The following is a 15,095-nucleotide window of genomic DNA, read 5'->3' on the forward strand; positions in this document are numbered from 1 at the left end:
CTCCACAGGAGAAACTCATTTTCCATCCATTTTTATCTTAAGATGGGCTACCATTCATGCCTTAATTCTTTAATTTGTAGCCTAGAAGGAAAAACAAGTTAGAACCTATAAAAATGGTAAGTGGCAGACTATGGGATATTTATTTCTCAACTGTTAGATTTTATTTTATCTTTAATGCCCATATCCAGTGGGAAGTGGTGGGTAGTTAAGTCTTGAATAGGTGAAACCATGGTGTAAATATATATTTTAAACAAAACCCATAGAATTAATTGCTACCTCATTAAATTGGCATGAGTACCTCATAAAATAACACCAAACCCAACAATGATAAGAGATGAAAATAATTGAGCAGTTTACCATGTGTCAGGCACTCTGTTTCATTTGTTTGAATCTTCATGGCTGACATGGGAGGTAGGCACCATTATCAGACCTATTTTATAGTCAAATGAAGTGAGGCCTAGAGAGTTAAGTAACTTTCTCGAATAGAAAATTCGAGAAAAAAGAAACTTGTTGTTCCTTATGCTCTCTCTTCAGGCTGGCCTTTGGATTTACTTTCAGTGATCTGGTTTACCCAGGTCCTTTCTGGATTTAGCACTGAAGTTCCACATTCATAGAAAACCCTCAATTTCTGGCAAAACAAGATATTTCTAGTCGATGTTTAAATCTTGTGTGGATTAGGCCATTGTCACAAGAGGGTGCTTCACTAAACTTGTCCTCACAAATTGCTGCTAATTCAGCTTTCAAGAGGGAAGTCCCCCTAGACTCCCTAATCCAAGGCCTGTGTTGCCTCTGAGGTTTTAAAGTACTCTGAAAATATTTTCTTCATTCTAATAGTTATTTCACTATTTCATCTAATCTCACTCTATTTTCTAACTTATTTACAGTGACTCTTTATCATTAGTGCCTAAAATTTGGCATAAGTATTTAAGCAGGATCGTCACACTAAAGGTGGTATGGAGGTGAGCCAAGCAAACTGAGTCAGTGTTGAATGGTGTGATATAGGAAAGGTTCCCTAAGGGCCAGAGTAGAAAGTGAGAACATGATACATCTGCTACTCTCACATCAGTCTGCTGACTACCAATGGTTCTTTTCTGCTGTCTGAGGTAAGCATGACTAATATTGTTTTTGAGATTCTCAACTGGGAATAACTCTAGTCAACATCTCCAAGGTGATTGGACTGTGCTGAAATTACAAATTTGACCTTAAGTGTGAAATGCATTAAGATTAGGTTTGGTGCTGGGCTTCTAGGATTCTATTTTGTGTTCCTTTCTTATGATCCCACTAACAATAAAATTGTAACATCTCTTATCTATTCACCTGTTAAATAAACAAAATTATTTTTCTATTTTCACTGTCATAGGATTGATGAAACTGTAATTGTTGGGTGTCCACCATGTGTAAGACACTGTCTAATTCTATGCAGACTGATGACTGCTGAAGCAAGGACCCAGTCCCCTTTACTTCCAGAGCAATGCTCTTTCTGTTATACACAGCAAATGCACTTAGAGAAGCAACTGCCCAGGTTTTGTAGTCAAGAGTCTTTGTAAAGCTGTATACTTATAAATTTGTAGAAGAAAGTCTTCTAAGGAGTTTGTACATGAAGGCAAATCTCTTTTGGGAATGCAAATGTGGGAACAGGAAATCTAATAAAAATTTTCGTGAGTTCCTAGGTGAGAGAAATAGTGTATTCTAGAAATTGTTGAAATCCAGTTACAATTTACAGACCAGATCTGAAGAAGTTATAACATATATGGTTAATACATACATACATACATATATATTTTTTTCTAGGTCATGGTGTGATCTACCATCTGGATGCCTGGATTATGATTTTAAAGCTGACCAACAGGCTGGTATGTAATGTTGTAATTAGAAGTGACCTTATGAGTGAGAGCTGAGCTTAAAGGGGAGCAAGTAGTTTAACAGGACTGCAGGGGGCGCTCTGGGACTCACACAAACAGGATAAATCTAAGCAATCTTTAAATCATTATTCTGACACTATTTTGTCTTTTGTGAAGTAAATCTTCCTGAAATAGTTTACTTCACTGTGAATTCTTTTTTTCTTTTTCTTTTTTTCAGTACTGGGGTTTGAACTCAGGGCCTAGTGCTTGCTAGGCAGGTGCTCTACCACTTGAGCCACTTCACCAGCCCTCACTGTGAATTTCTGCTGCCTGTCCACAACTTGTTGCTCCCATGCTTCAGGGACTCGAATGGCCCAATTCACAAGGCTCTAAGTCCTTCCTTCGAAGCCCAGAATCATATCTGCATCTCCAGAGGATGGCACAGTCTCTGCATGGTTAGTATCCCTGTATCGCCATACAGACCAGACGAATACCTTGCCAATGTCCTGTGGGTGGGGGTGTATGGATAATTTGATAAAAGTTTTAGATCCTTCCTTAATTTTTGGTAACATTTGTTTTGGTAAATTTTTGGAAATATCATTGCTGCTCTCCCATGTGGCTTTTGTGTTATGACTTTATATTTATAAACTCCCTTCCCACTCTGATGTTTATAGACATTTGTTTCTCATACCATTTTTTTTTTGGCAGCATTGGGGTTTGAACTCAGGGCCTCATGCTTGCTAGGCAGGTACTCGATCACTTGAATCACTTTGCCAGCCCTTTTTTGTGATGGGTTTTTTTTCTAGAGAGAGTCTCATGAACTATTTGCCTAGGGCTGGCTTCAAACCTTGATCCTCCTGATCTCTGCCTCCTGAGTAGCTAGGATTCCTGTTGTGAGCCACCAGCATCTGGCCTCCTACTATTTTTTAATAGTGGCTTTTGAGTCTTCAATCATTCTATGTTATATTATTTTTGCATAAATTTAGGTAACTTTCTAACATCATTTATTGACTTATCTGACCTTTCCCCATTGATTGGAGATATAGTCTTTATGTAACTTTTCTTTTATGATTGGGTTTCTAAATTTTTATTATATTTTATAGATTTTTCTGTTTATTTCTCTGACTTTTTATTTCTACTTATTATAAAAACTGAAATATCTGTTAAATTCTTAGAGCAAATGGGTAAGCCTTTCATAAACATTGCCAGTATTTGGGCTGGCAGAATGGCTGGGTAGAGAAACTAACTAGCAAGCAAGACCTGGAGGCCAAAATGAATAAATGAAGGAATAAATAAATAAATAAACAAATAAAGAATGTATCTTATATATTGCCAGTATTTAATATGGCCATGGCTAGTTAGATGATCAATGGACTCAATCCCAGTGTTATAAAAATTGACATACTTGTGAAGTTAGTTTTTGTTTCTGTAAAAGCTTGAGATTATGGGAGGCGAATGGGGACTGCATAGTAGGAAATCCCTGAGCTGAGGAGGGATTTGTACATTTTCTACGTCCACTCTTGCAGGTAGTACGGTTGATCTTGCCTGTGAGAAGTAGTCATTGAGAGTTATTCTAGGGAATAGATTGTCTTCTTTCTTGGAAACATAACCACTAAATATTTAAGGACCACTGAAGGGAGTGCCAGAATAATTGTCAAAAGCAAGATCACAATTTTCTCATTCTTGAGTTTCTGAAGTAGAACCAGGAAGAAAGTTAAGTATGAACAGTGGTAGTGTGTGAAGCTATTATGAGAATAAACTAAATGGGAAAGTGAGAACTCCAACAAAGAATGAAACCAAAATGTTAGCCCACCAAAATTAGATAATTAATGAGATTAGCTTCTCTAGAAGGAGTTCTATGAGATACTTGCTGGCAATGGTGACTTTCGTAAGAATAGAGATAAAGAAGATGCTCAAAATATGGAGATGATCAGACTTCTTTCTATTTGCTGAAGTAAAAACTGGACATGTGTTTGGTTTAAAAATTTTGAAACATGGTATGTTCTTTTTTTCCCTTAACATTAATAAGGACTTTGTGCCAGGTGCCAGTGGCTCACACCTGTGATCCTAGCTACTCAGGAGGCAAAGATCAGGAGAATCTTGGTTTGAAGCCATCCTGGGCAAATAGTTTGTGAGACCCTATCTTGAAAAATGCTTCACAGAAATAGGGCTGACAGAATGGCTCAAGGTGAAGGCCCTGAGCTCAAGCCCCAGTATTTCACACACACACACACACACACACACAAACCTAAAAACATTAATAAGGAATTTGTGCAAAAAGCTCCATAAGCTACATGAAAGTCCAAGTGCTTTGATCATGTGGGTAGAGTTACTTTTCTCTTGGAGGAAGGTTAGGTTAGGTCAAATGCAAAGTTCTTCAATTTGGTAGCGCCCTGTAGAGCTCTTGTAGATCTGTTGTCAATGAGAAGTTATTAATAGGTGAAGCTAGGATGCATTTGACCTGTGTCCGTCCCTGAGGTCTGAAGCCCCTAGGCTGGGAAGAGTTTTTATATCAAGTCAAGAATTTTGCACCTGAAAAGCTACCCTTTAGCCAGTTAAGAAGAGGTGAAGCTTGAGGAACTGCCTGTCAAGTTCACACCTGGGAGTTGAGGTGGGATCTTAGGTCTGGGACATGAAACCATCCCTGAAGATGGTTTTAGCAAAACCTAAGAATAGAACATGAAGGTAGCAAGAACTTAAAGACCTTGTGTAGTAGACTGAATGAATGACTCACATTTCCCACTCATCTCTGTCTCAGGTTGTTTTTTTTTTCTTTTGAGACAGCATCTTATCATGTAGTAACTCAGGCTGACCTTGAACTCAAAATCCTCCTTCCTCAGCCTCCTGAGTGTTGGGATTGCAGGTGTGTGCCACCACATCTTAGTATCCAGACTCTTTGCAGGTAACTTGTTGGCCCTTCCGCTCTGATTCTGGTTTGTCCAAGTTATTTGTTTTGTTTAATGGGATGTTGCATGGTGATCAACTTCCCCGGTTTACCTGGAGTTGAGGATATTTTCTGGATGTAGGATAGACTAGGAAACCCAGGTAAATCAGAGGCTGAAAATGTGCTCTTGCTGGGGGCACCAGTGATTCATGCTTGTAATCCTGGCTACTCAGGAAGCTGAGATTGGGAAGATGGTAGCCGAAGGCCAGCCTGGGCAAATAGTTTTTGAGACAATAAACTCCAAAATAACCAGACCAAAATGTACTGAAGGCATGGCTCAAATGGTAGAGCACCTGCTTTGCAAGCTGGAAGCCCTGAGTTTGAACTCTAGTCTCACCAAAACAAAAACAAACAAAACAAAACAAAACAACAGCAACAAACATGCACTTACTTGCTGCTCTTGCCTTCTTGAGGAGAATGCCTGTTAGATGATAAGATACATGGAACAGAGCTCCCAGTTCTCTCAGCAGAGGTATCTTAGATGAACAATGCTTTGCTGGTCATCCAGGTGTGTGTGAGCTCAGCTGGGTCAGAGGAAATCCACGACTCTTGAGAAAACCTGTGTCTACTGTTTCCTGCCACTGAGGCTTTGTGGGGGCTGGTTATGCAACATTACTGTGCAATAGGTGAGAGATACTCTTAGTTCCCCTTATTTAACATACAGACATAATTTCTGTTTATTGATACAATAAGAAATGAAGAGTAGAGCAGTCTTTGATCTGTAAAATATGACCATTACTTCCCTTACTTCCTCTTCTCTAATTTGGTTGAAGAGAAGACATAAGCAATAATAAGAAAGACATGGCATTTTTGCTAGTTTGAGATAAAGATAGCCATACAGAGAGATTCCTAGCATTGCTTCCATGCACATTTGTATTACAACCTGAAATGGTTCATCTCTACCAGACCTCTTCACTACTTCCCGGTCACTTTACCATAGTGGCCTCTGTCAGTTTAAGATTACTATATTAGCACCTCTATAGTGAGCACATCAACCCCTTTCAAGTTTTAAGTTTCCTATCCTTTCCCTATTCCTCCTGTATGCATTTTCCCCTTTGGTGTGTGACCCATGTTCAATAATAATACTGCATTTGTTTCAGGTCTATAATCCACATATGAGGAAGAATATGTGATTTTTGGCCTTCTGAAGCTGAGTAACTTCATTTAAGATGATGTTCTCCAGTTCCATCCATTTACTTGCGAATCACAAATTTTCTTCTTCTTTGTGGCTGAGTAAAATTCCATTGTATATAAATACCACATTTTCTTAACTCATTCGTCAGTGGTGGGAGCATCTTGGCTGTTTCCATAGCTTGCCTATTGTGAATAGTGCAGCAATAAACATGGGTGGACAGTTGCCTGTGGAGTAACCTGACTCACATTTCTTTGGATATGCCCCTAGGAGTGGTATTGCTGGATCACGTAGCAGATCTATGTTTAGTTTTTTAAGAAGCCTCCATGTTGTTTTCCAGAGTGGCTGTACTAGATCACATTCCCCACCAGCAATGTATGAGGGTTCCTTTTTCCCCTCATCCTCACCAATACTTGTTGTTGGTGTTTTTTATGATAGCTATTCTAACAGGAGTGAGGTGGAATCTTAGCATGGTTTTGATTTGCATTTCCTTTATAGCCAGGGATGGTGAGCATTTTTTCAGGTGTGTTTTGGTAATGTGGATTTCTTCATTTGAAAAAGTTCTGTTTACTTCAGTTGCCCACTTCTTTATTGACTCATTGATTTTGGGGGAGTTTAGTTTTTTGAGTTCCCTGTATATTCTGGTTCTCAGTCCTTTGTCAGATGTATAGCTGGCAAATATTTTCTCCCACTCTGTGGGTGGTCTCTTTAGTTTAGAGACCATTTCTTTTGTTGTGTGGAAGCTTTTTTTAATTTTATGAAGTCCCATTTGCCAATCCTTTCTCCTAGTTGCTGGGCTTCTGGAGTTCTACTGAGGAAGTCCTTGCCTATACCTATTGTTTCCAGAGTGTTCCTTGCTCTTTCCTGTACTAACTTCAGAGTTTTGGGTCTGATATTAAGGTCCTAATCCACTTTGAGTGGATCACAGGGTGATAGACATGGATCTAGTTTCAGCTTTCTGTAGGCAGATATCCACTTTTCCAGCAACATTTGTTGAAAAGTCTATCTTTTCTCCATTGTAGGTTTTTGGGGTCTTTGTCAAAATAAGGTGGGCATAGATGTCTGGATCCATATCTGGGTCCTCTAATCTGTTCCACTGGTCTTCATATCTGGTTTTGTGCCAGTACCATGCTATTTTATTGCTATGGCTCTGTAGTATAGTTTGAAGTTGGTTATTATTATACCTCTAGCATTACACTTTTTGCTGAGTATTGCCTTGGCTATTTGCAGTCTTTTGTGTTTCCAAATAAAATTTAGGGTAGATTTTTCAATCTCTGTGATGAAGGTCATTTGGATTTTGATGAGTATTGCATTGAACATGGAGATTGCTTTTGGTAGTATAGCCATTTTTACTGTGTTGATTCTACCAATCCATGAGCACAGGGGATCTTTACATCTTCTGTAGTCTTCCTCAATCTCTTTCTTCAGAGATTTGTAGTTCTCTTTGTAAAGGTCATTCACATACTTTGTTAACTTTACTCTTAGGTATTTGGATTCTTTTTTAGGATATTGTAAATGGAACTGTTTTCATATATTTTTGTCAATTTGTTCATTGTTGGTGTATAGAAAAGCTAATGATTTTTGCAAGTTGATTTTGCATCCTGCTTCACTGCTGAAGCTGTTTATGGTGCAAAGGAGTTTTTGGGTGGAGTTTTTTGGGTCTTTGAGGTATAGGATCATGCCATCTGCAAATAGGAATACTTTGACAGTTTCTTTACCTATTTGCATTCCATTTATTACTTCTTCTTGCCTTATTGCTCTGGCTAGGAATTTCAGGATTATGTTGAATAGGAGTGGGGATAGTGGGCAACCTTGTCTCATTCCTGATTTTAGGGTAAATGGTTTCAGTTTTTCTCCATTATGTATGTTGTTGGGTCTAGGTTTGTCATATATAGCCTTTATAATGTTGAGATATATTCCTTCTATTCCTAGTTTTCTTAAAGCTTTATCATGAAATGATGTTGAATCTTATCAAAGGCTTTTTTTTGCATCTATTGAGATGATTGAGTGGTTTTTGTCTTTGCTTTTATTAATGTGCTTTATTACATTTATTGATTTGTGTATGTTGAACCACCCCTGCATCCCTGGGATGAAGCCCACTTGGTCATGGTGAATGATCTTCCTGATATGTTGTTGGATTTGGTTTGCCATTATTTTATTGAGGATTTTTGCATGGTGTTGATTAAGAAGATTGGCTTATAATTCTCCTTTTTTTTTGATATGTCTTCGTGTGGTTTTGGGATGAGTGTAATGCTGACTTCATAAAATGAGTTAGGCAGTGTTCCTTCCCTTTCTATTTCATGGAAAAGTTTAAGGAGAGTTGGTATTAGTTCTTTTTTATTTTATTTTATATTTTTATTTTTTTATTATTCATATGTGCATACAATGCTTGGGTCATTTCTCCCTCCTGTACCCACCCCCTCCCTTACCACCCACCCCACCCTCTCCCCCCCACCCCCATGATACCAGGCAGAAACTATTTTGCCCTTGTCTCTAGTTTTGTTGAAGAGAGAGTATAAGCAATAATAGGAAGGAACAAGCATTTTTGCTAGATGAGATAAGGATAGCTATACAGGGAGTTGACTCACATTGATTTCCTGTGCATGTGTGTTACCTTCTAGGTTAATTCTTTTTGATCTAACCTTTTCTCTAGTTCCTGGTCCCCTTTTCCTATTGGCCTCAGTTGCTTTTAAGGTATCTGCTTTAGTTTCTCTGCGTTAAGGGCAACAAATGCTAGCTAATTTTTTAGGTGTCTTACCTATCCTCACCACTCCCTTGTGTGCACTCGCTTTTATCTTGTGATCAAAGTTCAATCCCACTGTTGTGTTTGCCCTTGATCTAATGTCCTCATACGAGGGAGAACATATGATTTTTGGTCTTTTGGGCCAGGCTAACCTCACTCAGAATGATGTTCTCCAATTCCATCCATTTACCAGCGAATGATAACATTTCATTCTTCTTCATGGCTGCATAAAATTCCATTGTGTATAGATACCACATTTTCTTGATCTATTCATCAGTAGTGGGGCATCTTGGCTGTTTCCATAACTTGGCTATTGTGAATAGTGCTGCAATAAACATGGGTGTGCAGGTGCCTCTGGAGTAATCTGTGTCATAGTCTTTTGGGTATATCCCCAAGAGTGGTATTGCTGGATCAAATGGTAGATCAATGTCTAGATTTTTAAGTAGCCTCCAATTTTTTTTCCAGAGTGGTTGTACTAGATTACATTCCCACCAAAAGTGTAAGACGATTCCTTTTTCCCAGCATCCTCGCCAACACCTGTTGGTGGTGGTGTTGCTAATGGTGGCTATTCTAACAGGGGTGAGGTGGAATCTTAATGTGGTTTTAATATGCATTTCCTTTATTGCTAGAGATGGTGAGCATTCTTTCATGTGTTTTCTGGCCATTTGAATTTCTTCTTTTGAGAAAGTTCTGTTTAGTTCACTTGCCCATTTCTTTATTGGTTCATTAGTTTTGGGAGAATTTAGTTTTTTAAGTTCCCTATATATTCTGGTTATCAGTCCTTTGTCTGATGTGTAGCTGGCAAATATTTTCTCCCACTCTGTGGGTGTTCTTTTCAGTTTAGAGACCATTTCGTTTGATGAGCAGAAGCTTTTTAGTTTTATGAGGTCCCATTTATCTATGCTATCTCTTAGTTGCTGTGCTGCTGGGGTCCAATTGAGAAAGTTCTTACGTATACCTACTAACTCCAGAGTATTTCCTACTCTTTCCTGTATCAACTTTAGAGTTTGTGGTCTGATATTAAGATCCTTGATCCATTTTGAGTTAATGTTGGTATAGGATGATATACATGGACCTAGTTTCAGTTTTTTGCAGACTGCTAACCAGTTTTCCCATCAATTTTTGTTGAAGAGGCTACTATTTCTCCATCATATATTTTTAGCTCCTTTGTCAAAAACAAGTTGGTTATAGTTTTGTGACTTCATATCTGGGTCCTCTATTCTGTTCCACTGGTCTTCATGTCTGTTTTTGTGCCAGTACCATGCTGTTTTTATTGTTATTGCTTTGTAATATAGTTTGAAGTCAGGTATTGTGATACCTCCTGCATTGTTCTTTTGACTGAATATTGCCTTGGCTATTCGTGGCCTCTTGCATTTCCATATAAATTTCACGGTAGATTTTTTGATCTCTTTAATGAATGTCATTGGAATTTTGATGGGAATTGCATTAACATGTAGATTATTTTTGGGAGTATCGACATTTTTACTATGTTGATTCTACCAATCCATGAGCATGGGAGATCTCTCCACTTTCTATAGTCTTCCTCAGTCTCTTTCTTCAGAAGTTTATACTTTTCCTTGTAGAGGTCATTCACATCTTTTGTTAGGTTTACACCTAGGTATTTGAATTTTTTTGAGGCTATTGTAAATGGAATTGTTTTCATACATTCTTTTTCAGTTTGTTCATTATTACTGTATAGAAATGCTAATGATTTTCTATGTTGATTTTATATCCTGCTATCTTTTGTAGCTATTGGTGGTGTCTAGGAGCTTCTGAGTAGAGTTTTTTGGGTCTTTAAGTATAGGATCATGTCATCTGCAAATAGGGATGTTTTGACAGTTTCTTTACCTCTTTGTATTCCTTTTATTCCTTCTTCTTGCCTAATTGCTCTGGCTAGGAATTCCAGTACTATGTTGAATAGGAGTGGAGATTGTGGGCATCCTTGTCTGGTTCCTGATTTTAAAGGGAATGGTTTCAGTTTTTCTCCGTTAAGTATAATGCTGGCTGTAGGTTTGTCATATATAGCTTTTATAATGTTGAGGTAATTTCCTTCTATTCCTAGTTTTCTTAGAGCTTTTATCATGAAATGGTGTTGGATCTTATCGAAGGCTTTTTCTGCATCTACTGAGATGATCAAGTGTTTTTGTCTTTGCTTCTGTTAATGTGGTTTATTACGTTTATTGATTTTCATAAGTTGAACCACCCCTTATTCCTGGGATGAAGCCTACTTGGTCGTGGGGAATAATCTTTTTGATTTGTTGTTGAATTTGGTTTGCCATTATTTTGTTAAGGATTTTTGCATCAATGTTCATTAAGGAGATTGGCCTATAGTTCTCCTTTTTGGAGGTGTCTTTGCCTGGTTTTGGGATAAGTGTAATACTGGCTTCATGAAATGTGTTAGGCAGTTTTCCTTCCCTTTCTATTTCATAGAACAGTTTAAGGAGGGTTGGTATCAGTTCTTCTTAAAGGTCTGATTGAATTCAGCCTAGAATCCATCAGGTCCTGGACTTTTCTTTTTGGGGAGATTGCTGATTGCTGCTTCAATTTTTTTGTGTTATAGATCTATTCAGGTGATTAATTTCCTCTTGGTTCAGTTTTAGGTGATCGTATGTATCTAGAAATCTGTCCATTTCTTTAAGATTTTCAAATTTATTTGAATATAGGTTCTCAAAGTAGTCTCTGATGATTTCCTGGATTTCCATGGTGCTTGTTTTTACCTCTCCTTTTGCATTCCTGATTTTACTGATTTGGATTTTTTCTCTCCTCATTTTAGTCAGGTTTGCCAGGGGTCTGTTGATCTTGTTTATTTTTCAAAGAACCAATTTTTTGTTTCATTAATTCTTTGTATGGTTTTTTTGGTTTCTATTTCATTGATTTCTGCTCTTATTTTTATTATTTTTCTCCTTCTGTTTGTTGCTTGTTCTTGTTTTTCTGGGAGTTTGGGATGTATCATTAGGTCATTTATTTGGGATCTTTCAGTCTTTTTAATATTTGCACTCATGGCTATAAACTTTCCTCTCAGGACTGCCTTTGCTGTGTCCCATAGGTTCCGGTAGGTTGTGTTTTCATTTTCATTGACTTTGAAGAACTTTTTAATTTCCTCTTTGATTTCATCAATGACCCATTGTTCATTAAATAATGAGTTATTCAGTTTCCAGCTGTTTGCATGTTTTTTGTCTTTAGTTTTGTTGTTGAGTTCTAGTTTTATTGCATTGTGATGAGATAGAATGCATGGTATAATTTCTATTTTCTTATATTTGCTGAGGCTTGCTTTGTGCCCTAGGATATGATCTATTTTGGAGAAGGCTCCATGGGCTGTTGAGAAGAATGTATATTGTGTAGAAGTTGGATGAATTGTTCTGTAGATATCAAGTAGGTCCATTTGATCTATTGTGTATTTTAGATCTTGGATTTCTTTATTGATTTTTTTCTTTAGATGACCTATCTATTAATGATAATGGGGTGTTAAAGTCTCCCACAACTGCTGTGTTGGAGTTAATATATGCTTTTAGGTCCTTCGTTGTATGTTTGATGAAATTGGGTGCATTGACATTGGGTGCATATAGGTTGATAATTATTATTTCCTTTTGGTCTATTTCCCCTTTTATTAGCATGGAATGTCCTTCTTTATTTCGTTTGATCAATGTAGGTTTGAAGTCTACTTTGTCAGAGATAAGTATTGCTACTCCTGCCTTTTTGGGGGCCATTGGCCTTGTAAATCTTCTTCCAGCCTTTTATCCTAAGCCTATGTTTATGTCTGTTGGTGAGATAGGTCTCCTGTAAGCAACAACTTGTTGGATCTTCCATTTTAATCCATTTAATCAAACGGTGCCTTTTGATGGGTGAATTAAGTCCGTTAACATTAAGTGTTAGTACTGATAGGTATGTGGTGATTCCTGTCATTTAGTTGTCTTCATTGTTTGAAGGTTTGATTGTGTGTACCTAAGTTGAGGTTACTCTCTACTTTCTTCCTTTTTCTTTTCCTGTAGTTTGGTGCTATGGTTATGTTGGGTTTCACTTTCTGCGTGCACAATCCCTTGAAGAATCCTTTGTAGTGGTGGCGCTGTGGTCACATATTGTTTTAGTTTCTGCCTATCATGGAAGACGTTTATTGCTCCATCTATTTTGAATGATAGTTTTGCTGGGTAGAGTATCCTGGGGTTGAAGTTATTTTCATTCAGTGCCCAGAAGATCTCACCCCACGCTCTTCTTGCTTTTAATGTTTCTGTTGAGAAGTCTGCTGTGATTTTGATGGGTTTGTCTTTGAATGTTATTTGTTTTTTCTCTCTTACAGCCTTCAATATTCTTTCCCTAGTTTCTAAACTTGTTGTTTTAATGATGATATGTCATGGGGTAGTTCTATTTTTATCTGGTCTGCTTGGTGTTCTGGAGGCCTCCTGCATCTGTATGGGATTGTCTTTCTCTAGATTTGGGAAATTTTCCATTATTATTTTGTTGAATATATTATACATTCCCTTTGCTTGTACCTCTTCTCCTTCTTCGATGCCCATGATTCTCAAGTTTGGTCTTTTGATGGAATTGGTGAGTTCTTGCAGTTTCTTTTCACAGGTCTTGAGCTGTTTAATTAATAGCTCTTCAGTTTTTCCTTTAATTACCATTTCATCTTCGAGTTATGAGATTCTGTCTTCTGTTTGTTCTAGTCCACTGGGTTGGCCTTCTTTTTTGTTTTGCAATTCTGTTTCGTTCTTTTTTCTGAGGTTTTCCATATCCTTGGTTGTTTCCTTTTTAATATTGTCTATTTTTGTCCTGAGTTCATTTATCTGTTTATTAATTGTGTTCTCTGTTTCACTTTGGTGTTTATACAGTGCTTCTATGGTTTCCTTTATTTCTTGTTTTGCTTTTTCAAATCTCTATTTTTGTTGTCTTGGAATTTCTTGAGTGTCTCCTGTACGTTTTGGTTGACCATATCCAGTATCATGTCTATAAAATTCTCATTGAGTACCTGTACTATGTCTTCTTTTAAATTATTCTTGTGGGCTTCATTGGGTTCCTTGGCATAGTTTATCTTCATTTTGTTGGAGTCTGGATCTGAGTGTCTGTTTTCTTCATTCCCCTCTGGTTCCTGTACTAATTTTTTGCTGTGGTTTTCCCTGTTTTTTGTGTCTTCCCATCATTGCCCTTGTTGTTATTGTCCCTGTACTTTGTACGAGTAAGTATTTTCTGGCTTGTAATAATAACACTAGTGATATTTAGAGTGGAAGGGTGAGAGGGGATGGAAAACAAAGAAGTTAAAGGAAAGGTAAAAACAATCAAGTAGAAAAAAACCAAAAAACAGAACAAAGAAACAAACAAAAAAGGTTTCAAAGATATAAACAGGGAGAGACAGTGTACTAATGAACAGTAAGCTGAAAAGGCATTAGAGGGACAGAGAGAGGATTGAAAATTAAAAACAAAAAGATAAGGATAAGAATAATGATAAAAATAAGTCAATGAAAGAAAAAATATTTGTATGCATATATAAATAAAATAAAATAAAATAAAAAGTAAATAAAATAAAAAAAAACACCTCCAAGTTCAAATGCCCTGAAGTTTCAGTCTTAACAATTTTTGTTTCGTCCCTCAGCCTCCAATCCTGGAGATGGTGCCTCAGATGTTGTTCTGTAGTTGTCTCATCAGAGGGGTAACATAAGAAAAAAAGAAAAGAAAAGAAAACAAACCCACAAAGTGTCCCAAGTTCATGTTTTTAAGCATGCAGGTGTTGTTTGGTTGTTTTCTCATCAAAGGTAAGGAGAGAGAAAAAAAAAAGAGTCTGGAGCCAGGTCTGTGAATGGCTATCTGAGGCTGTGGCTCATGTGCCTGCTGCTGTCTGCCTGCTGTTGCTGGAGGCGTTATTTATGCAGATCTCTGGGGTGAGCTTAGCACTCACCTGGCCCTTCAGGCTTTGTTTACTCAGAGTTCTCCTGTGCGTGAGCCAGTGCTACAAGCTTTCCCCTTTCCAAGCACACTGGGGGAGGTGACATTGCACCCGTTTTCTCAGGCTGACGTGTTTATTTACAGTTCATGTTGGAAGTGGGTCTTACCCCCCTCCTGTGGGGTTTTCCTCCCTCTGCCACTCTCACAAGGTTTCCCACTCCTGGTTGCTTGGCATGAGACCCAGCTCCCGCCCTCTCTGGCCATGCCTGGCTTGTTTATTTACAGTTCTGGGAGGAATTCCCCTCCCCCCCTCTTTGGTGCTCAGGGTACCCCACCCTCTTTGCTATTTGTCTTTATTGTTCTTATTGCTTATTACTCAGTTTCTCTTTTTTCCCTGGGTGGGGGTCGGTCCGTCTGGGGGGCTATGCTGTTCTGGCCCAGGGCTGTCTGTGGGAGTAACATGTACCAGTTAGCTCACCTTGTGGTCCGCATCTTCCCAAGCCATCTGGATGTGGGCATCTGGCAGCAGCCTGGGGGCCTTCCTGGTTTTTCCATTTAATG

The sequence above is a fragment of the Castor canadensis genome, chromosome 8, assembly GCF_047511655.1.
Source record: "Castor canadensis chromosome 8, mCasCan1.hap1v2, whole genome shotgun sequence".
In the NCBI taxonomy this organism is placed as follows: domain Eukaryota; kingdom Metazoa; phylum Chordata; class Mammalia; order Rodentia; family Castoridae; genus Castor; species Castor canadensis.